This window comes from Schistocerca serialis, chromosome 4 (assembly GCF_023864345.2).
Source record: "Schistocerca serialis cubense isolate TAMUIC-IGC-003099 chromosome 4, iqSchSeri2.2, whole genome shotgun sequence".
Classification (NCBI taxonomy): Eukaryota; Metazoa; Arthropoda; class Insecta; order Orthoptera; family Acrididae; genus Schistocerca; species Schistocerca serialis.
Window position 1 is genome coordinate 668686020 of NC_064641.1, and position 22630 is coordinate 668708649.

A 22630-nucleotide genomic window follows, 5' to 3' on the forward strand; every position below is an offset into this window, starting at 1 on the left:
GTTTTAGTGTCCTTCCATTTGTCTTCAGCAGCGCAACACATAAAGATTCATGAACTTCTATAATTTCATTGCTAATGTACGCAATTTCCTGTCGATTACGTTGTTACATATGAGTTCAGTCTTTTTTTTTCGTGAATGGTTTGAAGCGGGCCGCCACGAATTCCTCTCCACCACCAATATGAGACTACCACTTGGAACTTACTCCCTCAACTATTTACTAGATGTATTCCAATCTCTGTCTTCCTCTACAATTTTTACCCTTTGCAATTCTCTCTAGTGCCATGGAAGTCATTCCTTAATGACTTAACAAACGTCCTATCATCCTGCCCCTTCTCATTGTCAGTGTTTTCCACATATTCCTTTCCCTTCTGATTCTGCGCAGAACCACCTCATTCCTTACCGTATCAGTCAACCTAATTTTCAACAATCGTCTGTAGCACCACATCTCAAATGCTTCGATTCTCTAATGTTCTGGTTTCCCCACAGTTTATGTCCTACTACCATACAATGATATGCTCCAAACGTACATCCTCAGAAATCACATCCTCAAATTAAGGCCTATTTTTGATACTAGTAGACTTCTCTTGGCCAGGAATGCCTTTTTTTCCAACGCTAGTCTGCTTTTGATGTCCTTGCTCCGTCCATCATTGGTTATTTTGCAGAGTAGGTAGTAAATTCCTTAACTTAATCTACTTCGTGACCATAAATATTGATGTTATGTTTCTCGCTGTTCTCACTACTGCTACTTCTCATTACTTTCGTCTTTCTTCTATTTACTCTCAGTCCATTCTATGTGCTCCTAAGAATTCTCGTTCCATTTAGGAGATGACGTAATTTTTCTTCGCTTTCAATGTTACTTACGAGATCGTCATCCATGTGGCTTGTGGCTGTGGGGCTATCTAAAAGATGTGTTCAGTGTTCCGACTGCAAACTTAGCTGCATTGAAGGCACGCATTGCACAACACATTCTGAACGTGACCCCGGAAACACTTTGATCAGTTGTGGAACACGCTGTTTCTCGATCTCAGCTTGTTGCAGACAGTCATACGGAAACCAATAATGCAGAATGAGATTTTCACTCTGCAGCGGAGTGTGCACTGATATGAAACTTCCTGGCAGATTAAAACTGTGTGCCCGACCGATACTCGAACTCGGGACCTTTGCCTTTCGCGGGCAAGTGCTCTACCATCTGAGCAACCGAAACAAGACTCACGCACGGTCCTCACAGCTTTACTTCTGCCAGTATCTCGTCTCTTACCTTCCAGAAGTAAAGCTGTGAGGACCAGGCGTGGGTCGTGCTTCGGTAGCTCAGATGGTAGAGCACGTGCCCGCGAAAAGCAAAGGTCCCGAGTTCGAGTCAGGGTCGGGCACACAGCTTTAATCTGCAAGGAAGTTTCACTAATAATGCAGTTTGTGGCCTCAGGACAATTAAAAACCCGTGTGAGTTATGCTTCTTATGCGGTTTTTGGCCTCAGGACAATTAAAAACCGGTTTTTCCCATCCAATGTCATATGACCTTGCCGTGGTGGATCGGCTTACGTAACTAACGATACCACACCTGTGTACCCAAGCACACTGAGTAGTATAGTTTATTTAACGTCAAACGTACACCTTAGTCATTGTTGTATGATTCATTTGTCGTTTGTATTCGACTACTATAAAATTATGATGCTTACAGAACCATCTATTGCTACATTCTGTAACTATTTCTTTTTCTTGTGTCATACGTTTTCCTCCTTCTCGCACAATATTCCCTTGCAATTTGACGTCATTCTGACCAGTGGTGTTATTTCTACACCGGTTTGATTGTTTAACTTTAATTATAACCCCCCTGCATACAAAATAAATGTCTTTAAATAGCGTTAAGTATTGTTACTTAATTTATTCTCAGTTCCTGAGACAGTATGTTCTCAGATTCTATAATCAGACTCTCTACGAAGCGTTCGTTTGCTTTTGTGTTTACGTTGTGTTCCAAACCTTTCTGTAGTAGCTGTGTTTCTTCATCCTTAAGTTTCGTATCTGTGAAGTTTATGAGACGCGGGTAAGAATGATGTGTGCGTCTCTGCCTGGATAAGGAGACTACCTGTTTGTCCAGAAGTGTCTTTACGCCGAAAACAATGCAGACAACATGAATATGATGCCCAGTCAAGAATTTCCTGGAGGCCTTCACTGGAAGTAGGAAAATATCTATCCGAAGCTTCATCACGTGGTTCAACTCATCAGTTTTAATAGATGTTTTTAATAACGTTTTACGTAAGTATGTCAGCGTAAAAGCACGCTTGCACTTAGGAGACACTATAACTAACAGCACCCCTCTCTGCTATGTACTGAATAGAGTTGAAGAATATACCTGTAACACCATACAACAGTTAAAGAAAACACAGGATAAGAAACTAAAGACGCTTATGGACAAGCAAATACAGTTCAACACTCCAAACAGGCAGAGACACACACATCAGTTCCACTCACGTCTCATAAACCTCACAGAACCAAGCTTAAGGATGAAGAAACACAGCTACTACATAAAAGTTTTAAATATAAGGTAATCACAAAAACAAATGAACATTTCAAACAAAATCTGATCACAATGGAAGGACACAGGCAACATGAAAATAAGGCTAACAAGAGAATTAGCAGGCAAAGAAATTAAAAACATCACAGATACAAGACATGCACACAATAAAATAAGAGAGATAAACACAGAACCCTTAGAGGAAAACTACAAATTGTTAAGAAAAGAAACATATTGTTATAATGAACACTGAAGATCCTTTAGAATAAAGCGAAACGCTTTTGGTCTTCTTAAGACATACATTACATTTACAAAATAAATAATTTATCCTATACAATTTGTACAGCAATTTTATTTACTGTTGTACGCGTTAGATGGCACAATTAACGCGTACATATCATTTTTCAATCATTTCCAGTTATAAGCCATACAGGTGAAATTGTGTATTTATATCTCTCGATACTTCTGTGTATCGAATACGTCTAAAATGGCGCCCGATAATACAAGGCTACAACTCCCTTATCTCAAAGCCTTAGTAAGTTCTCTAAGCAGTACGTTATTAACTTTTAGATTCTTCCAGAAACTGTGTGTAATAGAAGTAGAAAGCACTGTACAATGCCAAAATCTAAAAACGGATTACACACCCCTGTGTTACTTATACGTGGATATGCAAATAACACGCTCTCTCCCCCCCTGCTGTGTGTGTGTGTGGACAGGGAGTGCAGCCCTCGGCCCTGTTGAATAATGCGACAGGCTGGTGGCGGCCCCAACAGGCGCTAATTACAACCGGCTTCTCGCCTCTGTGCGCCGGCACAGGTGCTCCGCAGGTCGTGTGAGCGACTATCAAATGGCGTGCCGAAACGTGTGAAGCCGCAGTCAGAGCCTCTGAAGGATCTAAAAAGTAAATGACTACTGTTTTAAGTTCAACACGTCTGTGAATCACACAAATGTAGGATGCATGAAACTAACCGCCTGCTTGCTTGTTCCGCAAATCACTGTGAACTGTGAGGCAAAAAGGTCTGTTTGTAGTACCGGAAATTGATGCTTTTAAGCGACCGTTTCTCAGTGGAACAGGGAAGTGGTAGGTCTGGGTTGAACAAGGAGGTACGTTTGTTTTTGAACATATTTTACTTCTTTTCTCTGTGAGGTGTTTTCTTTGATTTAACGAAGGCTTTTGACTGTGTTGGCCACAAAATATTACTGCAGAATTTGGACCATTATGGAGTAAGGGGAGTAGTTTACAATTGGTTCGCCTCTTACTTTAAGAACAGAAAGCAGAAGGTAATTCTCCACAATATTGAGAGTGGTAGTGATGTTCAGTCCCAATTGGGCACTGTTAAGTGGGGCATTCCCCAAGGGTCGGTGCTGGGGCCACTGCTGTTTCTTATTTATATAAATGATATGCCTTCTAGTATTACAGGTGATTCAAAAATATTTCTGTTTGCTGATGACACCAGCTTGGTAGTGAAGGATCTTGTGTGTAATACTGAAACATTATCAAATAATGTAGTTCATGAAATAAGTTCTTGGCTTGTGGAAAATAATTTGATGCTAAATCACAGTAAGGCTCAGTTTTTACAGTTTCTAACTCACAATTCAACAAGAACCGGTATTTTGATCAGACAGAATGGGCATACTATAAGCAAGACTGAACAGTTCAAGTCCCTAGCCTTTCGGATAGATAGTAAGCTGTTGTGGAAAGCCCATGTTCAGGATCTTGTTCAGAAACTAAATGCTGCTTTATTTACTATTAGAACAGTATCTGAAATAAGTGACAGTTCAACATGAAAAGTAGTCTACTTCACATATTTTCATACGCTTATGTCGTATGGTATTATTTTTTGGGGTAGTTCTTGTGATTGAAAAGGGGTATTTTTGGCTCAAAAATGGGCCGTTCGAGCTATATGTGTTGTAAGTTCGAGAACTTCTTGTCGACCCCTATTCAATAGTCTGGGAATTCTGACATTGCCCTCACAGTATATATTTTCTTTAATGTCGTTTATTGTTAGCAATATTAGCTTATGCCCAAGAGTTAGCAGCTTTCACTCAGTTAATACTAGGCAGAAATCAAATCTGCATGTGGAATGCACTTCCTTGACTCTTGTGCAGAAAGGAGTGCAGTATTCTGCTGCATCAATTTCCAATAAACTACCACAAGAACTCAAAAATCTTAGAAGTAGCCCAAACGCTTTTAAGTCTAAAATGAAGAGTTTCCTCATGGCTCACTCCTTCTATTCTGTCGAGGAGCTCCTGGAAGAGCTGAAAAATTAAGCAGATTCCAGTGTTTCATTGTAGTCCAGTCAAATAGCAGATACATCTTGCAAAAGGTGGGGTAGAAGATTTTATTTTTTCAACTCGTTCATATGGTTGGAAAGATTAGAAAACCGAGTTTTGCCAACAAAATTTCGCTTGGGAAAACTTTCTGCCGTCGAAAAACTTCGAAAATTTCGGACTTTTTTCAGTTTTTTCAAAATATCTCAGTTTCACTTGCTCCTATCGCTTTGACGTCTGTTTTATTTTTTAAAGAGCACAAAATTCTCTGCAAATTTGATTCTTGCCAATATTTTCTACTCACAATATCTAAGGCGCTACAGCGCCTCAAAACATACCAATTTTTCAAATTTTGAGCATAGTGGCTAGATACCTTATTTTTGAACACTATATTTTCAGCTTCTGTTTGTGTAGTATAAATACATTATACATCATGTTATATGTTGGAATTTACCACCTTACTTTCAGGTATTCAATTTCTCTGTATGCAACATGAGGATTGCTGGAGACCCAACTATTGTGATTGTTACATCACTAGCTGAAGTTCACTATGGGCCACTTCAGCCCTGGTATTTGTAAAACTATAAATATAAAAATACATCATTAAGACACACACAAACACACACACACACACACATACACACGCGCACAAAATAAATTGTCTCAGGAAACTGAACTATTATTAGCTGCAATAGGCAATCTAACTAGGCAGGTAATTATTCTTGTGTATAAAAGACACACAGTTGACATTAAAAATAAGTAGCTTTATTACAATTAAAATGCATTGTCAGTTACTAAAAAACGTTGACAGTTCTGGGCGTATAATACTTGTAATATCGCACTTTAGCGCACTTGAGACAGATATGAGCATCATTTCCGACGTTTTGATAGGCCAGGTTCCTCAGTCTCACCAGAAATACTTTGAGTTACGGATTCAGGGTTTGTACATAGAGTTGATCGCAGATTGACCTCTTCTTTAAACAGCGAGTCAGCCACAGCAAGTTCGTTGATTTCGTCAGCGCTTTCCTCAACATCCTCCATAACATCTTATTCACTGTCTTCATATAAAAATTTTGGCACGTTTTCAAAGTTGACCCCAATACATTTCTTGCAAATTGAAGAACATTTCAAACCCGCTTTTCTGCAGGAGCACGCTCCGCCACAGTTCAGCTTGCATGAGCGTGAAACAATGTGAAGAAGTGCTTCAGGTGCTGGATCTTGGCCCATTATAACGGGTGTTGTATCACATCCGCTAAAGGCGTGAGTGAACAGAATGTATTCACTGTCAAACTTGTAAGATGCAGTGGAAAACCACTTGTCTTCTGCATTTCCTCTTCCTGGCTTCAAGAAAAATAAGTTTTCAATGCCTTGCCCCAAACCGGTCATGAGCACAAGCAGGTCAACATTTTATCCTTCAATGACAACACTTCCAAAATCTTTGGTTCTTGAAATGGTAGATGTTACAATCATAACGTCAGCATCTTCTTGTGCCTGGTACACTTCAATGCTACACTCCAGAAATTCCTTTTTAAGAAGTCTGATCAAACGCACCTTGTTTCGTTCGCTGTTCAAAAACTTGTCCTGAGGGACTTGGTTCACGGTGAAAGAACTTCCTGTAGCAAAATCTGTGGTGCCACTCATCTGCAGCAACCAAATCATTTACATTTTGAATCCGCTCTCTCACTTGTTGACCAAATTCATCACCACGTCATTTAGCCTGTTCTAATACTGTCGATTTCACTTCCAATTTCATTACTTTGTAAACAAAATTTCGTTTGGCATATGGCAACCTTAAATGCTTGGTTAAAAAATCATCAGAATTCCCTTTTGCACATAAGAAGCATTTCTCTTTGAAATTGAACTGACCTTTATCCTGCGACCGACGTAGCATGCCTGTTGGTTCCTGAGGATGTCGAAGGTTAGCTGCTATCATTCTCTCATTAATGTACTTCTTGTAGCATGCTTCATGCACCATCACTTCACTGAGCGTTTTCAAAAAACGGGTGTGAGCAGACTCCCTGCGTTTAGCACTACAATCGATAAGTGTGCTCAGTCCTGTCTTTTTCATATTGCGTCCACCACTCACCACAGTTTTTTCCCAAACGAAACACGAATTCATGTCAGACATACTCATTTTCAGCACCATAACATGTACTGAATGGAAGCGACTCCAAACTGTAGGACCCTTATTGTTGTGTGCTAATAGCTGCCAGCGCGCTGTGAACAATGACCAGAGATAATCGCCTTCTGCCCGCCAAAGAATAAATACGCTTTTGCCCGCTAAAGAACAATTCCTACATACTTTTTGTTATAACTGATCATTAACGTCAATCAACTGTAGAAACGGCACCTGCATGCAATCGTATTACATATTGTAACACAAATAAACTTCACGCAATTCGACGTCAATATGTTCGTTGTTACTGAATATGATGCTGTTTGTCCTGGCCCTGCAGCAGAGTGGATGGTAAATTCTTATGAATAAAATGACGAGTAATATGTTTAAACTACACAAATAGAAACTGAAATAACAGTGTTCAAAAATTAGGTAATTTGCCACTTTGCTCGAAATTTGAAAAATTAGTATTTTTTGACGCGCTGTAGCGCTTTAGATACTGGGTGTAGAAAAAAATGGTAAGAACCAAATTTGTAGAGAATTTTGTACTCTTTAAAAAAGAAACTAGACGTCAAAGCGATAGGAGCAAATGAAACTGAGATATTTTGAAAAAAACTGAAAAAAGTCCGAAAATTTCCAAGTTTTTTGACTGCAGAAAGTTTTCCCAAGAGAAATTTTGTTGGCAAAACTTGGTTTTCTAACCTTTCCAACAATATGAACGAGTTAAAAAAAAAAAAAAAGATCTTCTACCCCACCTTTTGCAAGGTACAGCCTTTTTTCTGACAGTTTGACTGGACTATTGTTGATTTTCTTTATTTAAACTTACGACTTGTCGCCTGAATATGTTTCTTATATTTCATTTTATCTGTTTCTACTATTGTGTTATAATTTCATGTATTGACTCGTTCCATGACCATGGAGACTTCTCCTTAATTTGGTCCTATGGAACAATAAATAAATAAATAAAATAAATGAATAACCAAAAATTCATGCATAAAAACGAAACACCAGTGATAATAAAACTCCAGACGATAATAAATTTGACTTATTGTCTGTGGATCATGCACATTTAGATACTGCCAACAACTGGCAATAACACATTGAAGCCGTACTCCGGTCTATTTAACGATCTCTCTTACCAACTGCGCAATTCCACAAAATAAAGCTGTACCCCCGGATTATGCAGGAAATACAGGAAAAAGTATTCGCAGTTGTGAATATGAACCACCTCTGGCTGTATATTAGAATGACGACAGCAAAAGATTGTGCTGGACAGGGACTCGAACCCGGATTTCCAGCTTTAGGAGAACGGCATGTCCGAAGGAACACTGCAGAATAGCGGAGGGTAGTACACAGTGGAACTTGTTGCACAGTGAAACTTTCTATTTCAGATCTTCCTCGTAATATTTGTTCATCATTTTGATGTCAGTACATGTTGATATGTATCAGACCATCATTGACTGTAATGCTGGAAAATTTTGTGAGTTGTATTCTTCTTTAAATGTTGTTGTATCTTTTTGATAGTTCAGAAATTATAGTTAACATGTCCTGATAAATATTTCCCATAGTACATACAGCTAAGGAAGTTGTCTGTCTTGTGATCAAATATACCCTTTAAGCTATATATTGACCAGTTTTAGATATGGTAAATATGCAGTTTATGAAATTTAACTAATTTTGTAGTAGATACTATGTTTAGTACACACTGAACCACTTGTACACGGTACACAGTGAATCATTGAAGACTCATGGAAGCTCAGAAACTCACTCAAGCCTATGGCAATGTATCAAGTTGCAGAACGTATTGGTGAAAATTTTCTTCAGGCAGTGAGAAACAAATGTAACTTCTTGATTTAGAAAGTGTGGAGCTTATCCACCTAACGTCAACATCTTTGACGTATCAAATTTCCATAGGTCAGCAGTTTCAGACCACATTGTAATTTCTGGTGGTATGCCTAATTCAGTAAAGCTCCTAAAAACACTTTGAAGTACCGGGTGATCAAAAAGTCAGTATAAATTTGAAAACTGAATAAATCACGGGATAATGTAGATAGAGAGGAACAAATTGACACACATGCTTGGAATGACATGGGGTTTTATCAGAACAAAAAAAAAATGCAAAAGTTCACAAAATATCCGACAGATGGCGCTTCATCTGATCAGAATAGCAATAATTATCGTAACAAAGTAAGACAAAGTAAAGATGATGTTCTTTACAGGAAATGCTCAATATGCCCACCATAATTCCTCAACAATAGCTGTAGTCGAGGAATAATGTTGTCAACAGCACTGTAAAGCATGTCCAGAGTTATGGTGAGGCACTGGTGTCGGATGTTATGTTTAGCATCGCTAGAGATGTCGGTCGATCACGATACACTTGCGACTTCAGGTAACCCCAAAGCCAATAATCGCACAGACTGAGGTCTGGGGACCTGGGAGGCCAAGCATGACGAAAGTGGCGGCTGAGCACACGATCATCACCAAACGACGCGTGCAAGAGATCTTTCAAGCGTCTAGCAATTGTTTTGGTTCTAATAAAACCTCATGTCATTCCAAGCATGTGCTTCAATTTTTATCTCTCTGTCTACATTATTCCGTGGTTTATTAAGTCTTCAAATTTATGCTGACTTTTTGATCACCCAGTATAATATACAAAACACAGACAACCAGTGAAACGTCCCCTTTTGAAAAATTATACAAGACTGTGCTTAAACTGACACACAATATTTTTAGCGCAACGCAATCTGACTTTCAATAATCCCTACAAAAGAATGGCCCTGACTAACATTAACCTATACCTTTCACAAATCACTCACCTCACAAAAATCTTCGTTACTCGAACTACTGCAATACAGCAAGCGCCACTACTGCCAGCTAAATAAAAGATTCGAACTACGGAAGGCACTAACTACTGATAGGCATAGTTAGCAAATGAAAGATATTAATAGAGAACAAACAGTGGTTTTACCTTAATAGTGTTGAAAAATCATAATATACGTAGCAGTTCATGACATCCAGTCTTACAAATTTCAAAACTCCGCCATTTCTCTCCCCACATCCACCACTGCTGGCGGTTCACCTCCAACTGCGCAACGCTACGCGCTGTTCACATCCAGCTGCCGCTGCCCAACACTACAATGGCAGACAACAATGCAAACTAGCCACAGACTGCACACAGCACAGCCAGTGATTTTCCTACAGAGCGCTACGTAGCGTTGCCAATAAGAAAACATAAACAGCCTACTTACATATCCCCCATGCTCCCCACAAAAAATTTTACAAATTGTTTTGGGCAGTGGCCAATATTGATTTGATAAAATTTTTCATAATTACAATAACAAAGAAATCAAATGCACACACGTATTGATACAATGTTGGTCAAAAGCTAAAATTTTCTCACGGTCCATCATAAAGACAGTCCTGATCATTCATCACAGTAAAATTGCAGTGTTTTTCTCAAAGTCTAAGCAGTAAAAGAAAATGCACACGGAAGTAGTGGATTTCCATGCAGTCTTGAACAAGTAGTGTTCCAACGGAAAGACAGTGCTGACTCTTGACATGCTGACAGGTAATGGGCCACAACAGAGCAAACCCACAGCAGAGTCATTCGACGTTTTGAAGATTGTTGGTATGTAGGTCATCACAGAGTAGACCCACTGTAGTCCTGGTAGAGATTGTGGTATTGGTGGGCCACCAGAGGTGCAGACCCACTGCAGTCCTTGGAGAAATAATGATACTGGTGAGTCAGCAAAGGTGTAGACCCACTGTAGTCTTTGTAGAAATAATGGTATTGGTGGGTCATCAAAGATGTAGACCCACTGTAGTCCTTGTAGGGATGGCCAGCAGCCATCTGTTGTGACTGTGAAGGTGCACAATCACCATTGACGAGTCTTGCGAAAAATATAGCAAGTCCATAACCACCACTTGTGCACTCACAAAGTTTTTGGAATTGTCCTTAGAACCAGCAATGCTGTTATCCAGTCCCTTGCTGAATTATTAACACATGTGCAAACACTAACAGTCCCCACTTCTCACATTTTGTCCATATACACTGACAGAAACGTGTGCAGTGAAATGGAACTTACAAGTTAATAATACGATGAACTGGTGTCAATTACAATTTTATAACATAAGAATACAATTACAAAGGCATAAAATACATCATTAAAGAACATAACAATACAGGTAACATTTGTAGAACAGGCTTTACAAAAGAATCGAAATAACATATACATCATACAGGAATTATGACATGAGTACATACATAAAAGATCAGAATAGCTTTCGAAACATTAACTTCACACATGAGCATTAAAACAAAACAGAACAAATAATGTTTAAACATCTTTACAAAGAAAATAACATATTATTAGAAAAATTCCACAACATAACTCATATCAGATAAACACATAAAGACAGGAAAAACACAAATATACAAGAGTCCACAAACACATAGCAGAATAACACAAGAGGAAAGGGCAGGGTTTGTTTTCAGTATAACATTTGGTACTGCAGTCCAACCTAAAATTTCATTCCATAGATCTTTCGTCTTATTTCAACATTTGTTTCCACCAAAAACATCCTACCCAAGCATGCTTTCTGTATTTATATGTTCACATATTTCTTACCTATTATTTATTTCCGAGAAAATCCTACCTAAACCTGTTGTCTCTAAACCTTACTTTTTTGGTTCATATCCTCTTCCAAAATACTTTTTTTTTTGGCCAAACCATTTTCTTATAGCTTCTCAATGCATTTCTTCCAATTCATCACAACTCGTTCTCTCATATAGCCTACCCCATCTTAAGCTGACTTAAATCTACTGAGCTCAGATGCTAAACTAAGGAATGAGGCAATGCAGCAGTACAAAACAAACAAGACAAACAGCAATGATAAAAAAATACAAAAGGCTAAGCAAGCAGCATAAATTAGCAAAGCAAATGTAATATTACAACTAGTATAAGGCAATGCACAGCAAACAAGAAAAATAAATTCGTAGTAAAACTGGCTTAACAGAGTAATGTAAAGTGAAATTTAGTAGCACTATGCCTGGCAAACAGCAGCAGCAAATGCAATATCTTATATCTAAACATGACAAAGCTCAATCAGAAAAAATATTACACTAAAGATGGCCATGTCTAATACCTATGTCACATCTTAATACTAGAGTGATGCATCACAATAAGTTACTGCAGCAGACAAGTTACCAAATCGTTGAAAAAATTATTTATGCAGTTCCTGTGAAGGGGAATGTCTATTTGTGCTCTCTTTTCTAAGAAAGTACATCATAAATGTATTCTTTCCTTGGTCTGTAGACAGAAAATAGCGATATCAGTACATCTACTAAATTTTATAATAACCAATGCTGCAGTGCAGCTAGAAACTAGATATTAAACGAAATGAGCAAATATATATAGCCTATATAGAGCAATGCATGAAATGTCATTCAGTAGGCAAATGGTATCTCCAAAGGCAAAAGAATCTCTCAACTAGAAAGACAATAAATGTAAAATGTTTCTCATCATTTCATTAAGCATTTCAGTAAATATCATAAATTAAGAGCTCCACAGTGTAATCATACATTTTCAAGTTTGAGTGTGTCGTATTTGCGATACTTTGTACAAAGAAATGTCAGTAGCGAGGATAATGGCCTCCCTTTTTTTTTCACCTGTGCCTCTGAAAAGGCACACACTAATGGCTTTTTCTCCAGGCGTCTGACACAGCTGGCTGCTCAAGACGCATTACGTCAAGGTCACTTGGTGTGGAGTCATGAGGCATTTCATTCAGCACGTTTTGAAATAAGTGTAAATATCTGTCCCAATGCTGATGCTTTCTGTGACAATAAAGTCCGCAAAGCTTACTGATTTCTTTCATAATCCGTTCAGAGGGGTTACAATGTGGTGAGTACAATGAAATAAAAACAGGTCTGATTTTATGGTTCCGAAGCATGCGTGACCAAACACCAGATCTGAATTGAGGTCCGTTATCTGAAATGACTTTACTAACGTGTCCAACTTCACGTAAATTTTTTTTTAATAAAGGTGTTGAATACAGACTGTCCAGTGGCTTTACATAACGGTGTGAAAGAAACAGATTTTGAAGTAAATTCAACAGCGACTAGAACGTACGAAAATCCATTAGATGTTCTGACAAGTGGTCCCAAGAGATCAACAGCAGCAAATTCTTTTAATTTAGAAGGAATGATAGGAAACAACGGAGCACAATGTGAGATAGTAGATGGTTTCGCCTTTTGACAAAGTTTACAAATAGACAAGACTCTTCGAATTCTCTTTTCCATATTGTTAAAATAACAAGTCGTCCGAAGAATATGATAACATTTTCGTGGACCAAAATGTGCATAGCTGAAATGAATGTACCAAATGAGCTTATTAACAAAATCGTCAGGAATGCAAAATACCCATAGCTTGTCATCAACAGTGCAGCGTTTGAAGAGTATGTTGTTTCTAACAAGATAATACTGCCGAATCTGAGTGTGTGTCTTTTCATGCCATTTACTTTTGATGTCTTTCCAAATCGAGTCTTTATCTTGTTCATGAGCAATGTCCTTTAAAGATGTGGTGATGAAGTTTTCAAAGGCGACTTTCTGAATGTAAAGAATACTGAAATTTTTTTCGAGGTTGCCTTCTGTGTTACTTTTCTCAAGCCCAGCCTGTGCGCGTGACAGTGCGTCCGCAACAATGTTCTCCTTGCGGGGAATGTAGACTATTGTGAAGTGGAATTCTTGCAGAAACCATGCCCAACGTTTTAACCTGTCATGATTTAATTTTGAAGACATAAGAGATTGTAATGCACGATGATCACTGTATACTTTTACGTGCTTACCAGAAAGAAAGAAACAGAATTTGTTAAATGCCCAAACGATAGCTAAAGCTTCTAATTCAGATTTTGTTAGCACTCGTCTAGCAAAAGCAATGGTTTTCTGAACAGTAGTGTCATTTTCTGTGGCTTCTTGAAATAAATGGGCACCAAGACCGACTTTAGAAGAATCTGTGCTAAGGCAGAAATCTTGTGACAGATCTGGATGAGCTAGTATTGGCGTGTTAAGTAGCGATTCTTTCAAAGAATTGAATTCCAACTGTGCTTGTTCGTCCCAGTTCCAAATAGTATTTTTTCCAGTGAGAGAACAAAGTTTTGGTGTAACTAGAATTTGCATATTCAGAAAACGACGGTAAAAATTTACGAGACCTAGAAAACTGCGGACTTGTCTTTTTGTGGATGTAACTGGAATGGCTCTGATTGCTTCTAACTTTTCAGGATGCGGCTGAATGCCTTCAGAAGAAATAATATGTCTCAAAAACCTCACCTTTGACCTACCGAATTCAGACTTTTCCAAGTTAACTGTAATTCCAGATTCTGCAAAAATACGTAACAAACTGTTGAGGATGCGATTATGTTGTTCCCATGAAGCTTTTGCTATTAGAATATCATCCACATATAAGGTGATGTGACGTTTTAAGAACTCAGGTAATATGGAATTTAGCCCGCGAATGAACGCTGCCGAAGAAATGTTCAAACCAAAAGGAAGTTTCCGAAATTGATAACAAACGCCGAAACAACGAAAAGCTGTGTATTTTCTACATTTTGGATGAAGTTCGATCTGATAAAAGCTGGATCTGAGATCAATAGAAGACAACACTTTTACACCATTAAAATTTTGAAGAAGTTCTTCCAACGTTTGCGTCTGTTTCAGCAATAATGATAGTATTGATTTGTCTCGAATCTAAGACAAGCCTGATCGTCCATTTTTCTTCTCAGCAACATGTACTGGATTGTTGTGTGAGCTTACTGCAAGCTCAATAATGCCCTCGTCAAGCATAGATTGTATTTCTGTTCTAACATGGTCCCTATAATGCGCCGGAATTACATATGGTCTAACACAAAATTTAGTATGCTCACGAACACGAAATTGGTATTGAAATCCCTTGATTGTTCCTGTTTTGTGAGTAAAAACTGTGGAATGTGCTTGTAAAATCTCAAAAAGGTCCTGCCTACCAGTGTCATTACAATTCTCAATTGTTTGAATTTTATTCTGAATTAACTCATTAGTATCAAATATGCTGTCGATATCATCCCTGTCAGTACTTGCAGAGTGATTGTTAGTGTCTAGTTCTGTAGAAAATTCCGAACTGTTGTCTAACAGAAGGTAAAGCCGATTAATTTCCTCGTCATAGTTTGAGAGCCAATCTTCAAATTTCAAAGCTATTGACTTACCTTCTTTCTCTAAACTTATTTCAGCATCGTGAAAGTTTAAGATTGCTTTGTATTCATTCAAAAAGTCTACTCCCAATATAATTTCCGTCGACAATAATGGAACAATAAGAAAGCTCATAGAGAAGCTGTGGCTTTGACAAAAGAATTCTAAGTTGGTTTGTTGGCGTACATCTACACTTTTTCCAAAGATTGCACCTTGTAATTTAATCTTACGTAACGGAAGTGTGGGAAAATCGTTCGATTTGTTGCATATGCTAAAGGCTGTTTCACTAATTACTGAAATGGGACTGCCAGGGTCAAGTACTGCCGTAAATTTTACGTCATTTACTGTAATGTGAATCACAGGATATGCAATGTTGTTATGTTTTACATCGTGTTCCTGGAGTAAGATGTCTCTAATGTCTTCCATTTTTACGTAATTACTAGCTACGGCAGCTGCGTCGTCAGTTTCATACGTACGTTTTGTGGCTGCCACCGGTATGAGTCGTTGCCTATTGTCTCTTTGTTGGCGCGCGCCGTTATTGGGGTTTGGAGACCTAACTTCTACAAATTCACCTTGTCGAGAGGGCCCTGCTCTGTTTGAATCCCACCAGTTCTGATGCAATTCAGGTCTGTCGTTACGATCGTATCGTCTGTCGTCATGTCGATAGATTCCATAGTTACTTTCTTGTCGGTCACGTGGTGGAGAACTTCTCCCTGAATCGTAACTGCGCGCTGGTCCGTTGCGTCTGAAGTTATTCTGTCTCCCTTGATAATATTTATTTTGGTTCCTATATTGTCTGTTTCTCTGATTGTCTCTGTGATAGTCACTACTGAGGAGAGGTGATCTTATTAACATGATGTTATTAAAAAGTGACACCAAATTTAATTTTACTCTTCAGTCCTAGTGCATAGTGCAGGCACCCCTGGCAGCATAGCTCGACCACTTGCTGGAGTCGACAATAATTAAGTGGAAACATGGGTGTTGAGTGGAGAACAGCTTCAGACAGGGCTAGCTCCATTAAATGTTCAGCTCACTTCAGCCATCGTCAGGAGGTCTAGGAATGTGTTACTTGTAAGTGTTATGAAGAAGAAAATGCTGCTGTCAGGCAGTAGCCATTGGCGAGATGTAGGGAACACTAGGGGCAGCGTACCAGATAACCAGCATTTTCAAACTAAATGCAGTTAAATGGTAGAGGACTTTATCTAAAGATTTTATCCAAGCATTTTTCAAAACAGGACCATGTAGTGATAGTGGGTAGCACGGGAAAAAGTTTCTCCAGGTATGGGGCTCATGACATAGGTGATGACCTCGACAAAATAGTTCGACTGAGTGACCGCACTCATCTACACTTTCATGAGCTGTTCTAGCTTCGTGATCGGCTACACCATAATGGAATTGTTTGGCGGATTAACATGGGGTTAGAGATGGCAGTGATGGCACCCGGCTTTTCTCGTGTTGTTCTGATACCTGCCGGATCTATCAATAAGAGGTTTCACTAGGCATGGCCTACATCTTAACGGGACTGGGAAGCAGAGATTGGTGAAATCATAAGAGGTGGATCTCGGGTCACACATGGTCAAATACCCATACTCACGCGTAGGAGAAGTAGGTAGGTTTTGGAATAAATCCAGACAACAGTTTCCCCTGACTAAAGAGTACCTTCAGCAGTTCAAAAAATTCTGAAACACTCACTCACAAAACAGATTATAACGTACCAAATTACACACGTAGTACAAGTCATGAAGAAAAAGAAATCATTGGAAAAAGCAATATGGGGCATTTCACATACTTCATAAAGCATGCTATGAATAATAAATAAATTAAAATAATTTGAAGTTGAGCTCCAATCTTTGAAGTGCACAGTACTTTGTGTCACCGAGATCTGGTACAGAGAAACAGAAAACCAACGCATAGGATTATCAGTGTGTGACACAGTAGATGCTTACCACAGGACTACTTCAAACGGTGGAGAATTATGCGTTTATATGAGAACAGGAACACAGTTCAAATCAAGATATGATCTTAGTACAGTAAGTGTAGACTAACGCTTTGGAATATCAGCTGTTCAAGTAACAAGGCTTGGTAACACCAGGGAATTGATATTTTTGTGTGTGTTTCGATCTTTCAGTGGTAGTGTGGACACTTTTTTCAGTGATTTGAAAGAATTTTCACGTGAAATTTCGCGTTCATAAATGAAACTAGTTGCGCTCTCATAAGCAATTTCTAGGGTTTTCGCTTATCCTGTTGTCAATAGTGCAAAGACTTAATAAGTAATTGACCATGTGGCCACAAATACGGACAGGATGAAGGGGGTGTATCTGTAAAGGATCTTTGACTGTCAGGCCATTTTTACCAAATAATAATAATAAAATCAGGTATGGAAAATTCCCTAAACTACAAGCTTACAAAAGACATTTATCAGAATGCAAGGTTTTTAAAAACAATTAGTAAACCACAACAGGGATGAACTGCATAGGGAAACAACTGTAAATGTGAAATTCTACAAATTCTCATCATTATTTACATTGACCTTTGAAAGACATTTCCAAAAGTACCCATATCAGTGTCACTGTCTCACAACAACATGGTAATAACAGCAGGTATTAGGAAGACCTCCCAAACCCTTAAGTAACTCAGCTCAGTGAAAAAAAATCTTAGTGAGACACAGTTCTTGAATTTCTGACATAGGTAGAAAAATATTTTTAGGAAGGGGGTGATTGCTGCAGAAAGAAATTTAATGGCAAAATTATGAGCAATGCATCGAATAAAAGAAAAGCAATCTGGGATGCCATAAAATATAAAATGAAAACCAACAAAGGCATAATAACATACTGTTAAGGTCCTGGGATAAAGTAATAAATGGTTCACACTCTCCAGGAAAACTATGCAAAAGAGCATTTTCAATCTTGTGCAGAGAAGTTAGAGCAAAAATAAACGTGAAACCTATAAATAATTATGCAATAAGTACAAAAATGTTGCTACATGACAGAACATGAAGTCTGTGAAACTGTACACCAAACTGAAAAATAAGAAGTCAGTAGACTTAGGAGAGGTACGAGCGCGTGTACGGAAATAAAGCAGAGAGAATATACAAGCTCTCTTAACAAACATAGGAAACTAATCCTTCGCATTAAGGAAATTTCTAGGTATTTCAAATGGACGTGAGTTGCTCCTATGCTAAAGGAAGGTAACACAGAAGACATAGAAAATTACCAGTCCATTTCCCTGCTTCACGATTATCAGAAATAATAGAATCAATTGCGAAAGTCAGATTAATGAGCTGCTCGAATAAAACTTTTAAGTAAATCACGGTTTGCTTTCTTTAGTGGTAGAAGTGTCGAATCAGCAATAACAAAATTCACAAAAGTGGTGTCAGATGCTCTTGAGAAAGATGAGTGTGTCAAAGGTATATTTTTAAATCTTTCTAAGGCTTCTGATACTGCTGACCATAAAATCTACAACATAAGTCACCAGCATTAGGAGTAGCTAATGACTGATTCCATTCATAACTAGCAGATAGTGTACAAAGAGCAGAGGTAATACACACTTTATATATAACTATACCGTTTTGGTAACACAGTTATCACAACCAAAGTGCATTAATATAGGATCTCCTCACGGTAGCATTTTAGGACCAATACTGTTCCTGATATACACCAATGACTTTCCCAATACTGTTAGTCATGTGGAAAAAATTCTTCACTCAAGGAAGTTTAAATTGGTCAATAAACAATCAAGTGATGTTGAAAATAAAGAAAATAAATACTATGAATTTCAGTTTGAAGAGGGAAATGACAATATTAAATTAAATGTAGGTGGCTCCTGTAAAGACAGTGTAACGAAAGCAAAACGTTTTTCGATGAATATCGATTTTCAAATGAGGTGGTGTGAACAGAATGCCATCAGCATGTTACGTCCTTAGAGCCCTGTCACATGTGTGTAGCAGCCCGAGTCTTTTGAATACATACTACTCTGATGTACACCAAATTCTCAGCTATGACGTTCTTTTGTGGGGTCGAATGCAGAAAATGTGAACACAGTTCTCAAACTGCAGACAAGGACCTTATCAATAATAACCGAAAATAACAGTCGAGCTCACTGTAAAGATCTGTTCAAAACGTTGGGGCTTTTAAGTGCACCACGTGAATACATTTATTAAACAGCTGTACACATCAAAACTGACACCGGTAATCACTGCACATACATCTCTGTCCATGACCGTGGAACTAGGTCTCGACTGAACTTACAGTTATCAAGGAATAGAACTGTACAATAAATTACCAAAGAAGATTAAACAAATTCCTAAAACAAACTTACTTAAAAAGGCAGTTGAAATGTACCTGTTAACAGAGACATTCTATATGTTGAAGGATTATTTAGATAGCACACAGTACAGGGTTGGTAAAAATGTGACAAAAATAATAACGATGATGAAACGTCTAATATCACCCATAACATATTCTCACTGTGTTTTTCTACTTGTTTCTATTCTTTTTCTGAAAAAAAAAACATATACCCAAAGATATGCAACGTATAATACTAACACATCATTCACCTTCTGAGCTTATCATCTCACTCGTTATAGGGGGACGAAGAGTCAGCTTTTCAGACTTCAAATGGGATGTTGTGGTGCACAAAATGGTCCGCACGTAAGTTGATAATGGGAGTAGTGTTGTGAAACAATATGTGCATAGCGTATGTAGCAGATGCCGTGACTGGGAGTGAGGAATGCATGAACATTATAGCATCAGCCTTTTTCATAATTAAATAACTTGTTTCCAAAATACCAGGGGAAAACTGAATGAGGCAGCTCCATTTTATACATAGTTGCCTTGTATTCGGGAGGGTGGCGACTCCAGTCTTCATGCAGTCATCGTAGTTTAGGTTTTCTGTGGTTTCCATATATTATTCCAAGCGAATGCCGGGGTTGTTCCTACTATAAGGCCACAGCCGACTACCTGTCTCATCCTTGTCATGTAAATTTTTTTTTTTTTTTTGTTCTTAAATTGTACTACCCAGACATGTCCAACAGACTTGTAAAAGAGATCTACAGACAAATAAAATTAAAAATATTACCAAAGAGCGTTACACACCAGGACACGAACATCAAAAGACCATGAAACATACTCTTCCTGTCTACAGTCAAGTGAGCAACTTAAAACTACACCACCACTCGTACGATTATATAATTTACAGCCTTTACACATTTCAAACATACATTAAATAATCTATTAGATGATATGAAGGTAGATATTACATTGTTACATGCTAAACATCATAGAATGACCAACTTCTATATAGGCTTTATACATCGCAAACATATTGGATTGTTGACGTTCTACTCGTAACGTTACACACACCACTTCGTATCATACTAGCCTTCTCACTGTGACCCGAAGTAGTCATCTGTATGAAACTGCCTGGGAGCAAAACTGTATAACAGACCTTGACTCGAACCTGGAATCTTTGCCTATCGCAGACAGTACCTCGTTTCCTACCGTCCAAACATTACAGAACTTCACTCTGCAGCAGATTCAGTAATGACATGAAACCTTACGACAGATTAAAGCTGTGTGCCAGACTGGGGTTCAAATTTGGGACCTTTGCGTTTTGGAGGTAAAGAGTTCTACCAACCGAGCTATCCAAGTTTCATATCAGCGCACACTCCACTGAAGAGTCAAAGTTCATTCAGGAAACAAATCCCCAGGCTGTGGCTAAGTTATGTCTCCCCAATATCCTTTTTTCCAGGAGTGCTAGTCGCTCAAGGAATGCAGGAATACTGTGAAGTTTGGAAGGTGGGGTTTTAGGGCGGGTCGTGAGTTGAGCTTGGGTAGATCAGTCATTTGGGCACTTTATCGGTCAGTCACAGGGTTTTCATCAGCCAGGATGTTTCGTATCAGCTCGCACCCGTTGCAGAGTGTAAATATTTGTCAGTTGCTTCACATACCAACTCGTTGTGCCAAAACATACGTCATAAATTTTTGGTGGTGGATTAGACAGCATGATTATTACTCAGGACAGCTTACGCACACATATAACCATAGAAATATATGTACAGGGTGGTACATTTAAACTTTTCAGCGCAAATATTTATGGAAAAACTACAGAAACTGAAAACTGACCTCCACAGGTCTGAACGTAAGGCTGGAGATCATGAATGTAAATACTGTGAGACGTTCTAAAACGTAAGCAGATACTATTTTCAACACAAACATATGTTTTTTAAATGGGCAGCTTATTTATGTGATTGACGTACTACGATGCAACAAACATTTTACTTACTGTTATTTACACTGTTCTTAAGTGGACTCGAAACAATACGTTTGTTTGGACACATACAATGAAAAATAAGGAAAAGGTTTGCTCGCTCGTGCTTTATTGATGATTACTACAGTACTAAAATGGACATTAAGGTAACGAGAAACCGAATATCACGGGCCAAGCTAAAATAGTTAATGGATAACCAAGGATCTAACAGAGGGGCGTTACTGCTACGGTCGCAGGTTCGAATCCTGCCTCGGGTATGGATGTGTGTAATGTCGTTAGGTTAGTTCGGTTTAAGTAGTTCTAAGCTCTAGGGGACTGATGGCCTCAGATGTTAAGTCCGATTGTGCTCAGAGCCATTTGAACTATTTGAACAGAGGGTTAAATGGTAGTTGTACGTAGATGTGTCACTGGAAGTCTGTATTGTCTATAGTCCACTTGACATGCACCATAGGTACGTTTCGTTTATATCAAGTGTTAACTTAGGTTTGCAATTTCTCGAGATGTTGACTTACTGTGACGCAACCAACGCCATTCCTTTTGTGATTTTTCCGTTATCGATTGTGTAAGAAATAATATGAGGCGTCCATAAAAATAATCAGTTTGTGTTCAAAATAATAATATTTACTTTCGTGAGCCATTGCTATACATTCATACCCGTGAAAGTCATTTTTTTTTAATATCTAGTGTTTTTCGAGAGATATTTGAGTTGAAACGTTTACGTGGACCAACCTGTATATACAAAAATGATTCAGCCATATATTTAACATTAGGACTGGTTCGGTTTTAATCAAGCCACACTTGTTACATTCTCACAGCACTAAACACTATATTAGGATTCTATGCGTTGTCTGTTGGTTTTGCTGTCTGAGGCCAGTTTGTTGCGTCTCTACAACTGCAATCCTTCTTCAAGCCACAAACCAACAGCCAGAAGGGCTCTGAATCTACTGTCTCGCCTGCAAACTATTTATCAAATGTACAATAAATGTCAAATAAGTGATTGCTCAGTTAAGCAGACCAGGCTATACAATGCATTCCCTGGATAATCAGGTATCTACTATGTTTAGCTCTCAATCGAGGCTTATTAAGGCAAAAGATACAGTATTTATTTGGGAGGAAATACTACGTTTCCCAGCTTTTCTTGAAACGTATGCTCTCGGAATAGCAACAGGAGACCTCTCCTTGGGAGGAAATAATGTGTTATCCTTCTTTTTTTGAAACGTACGCTCTCTGGATGTCTCCCTGATACACC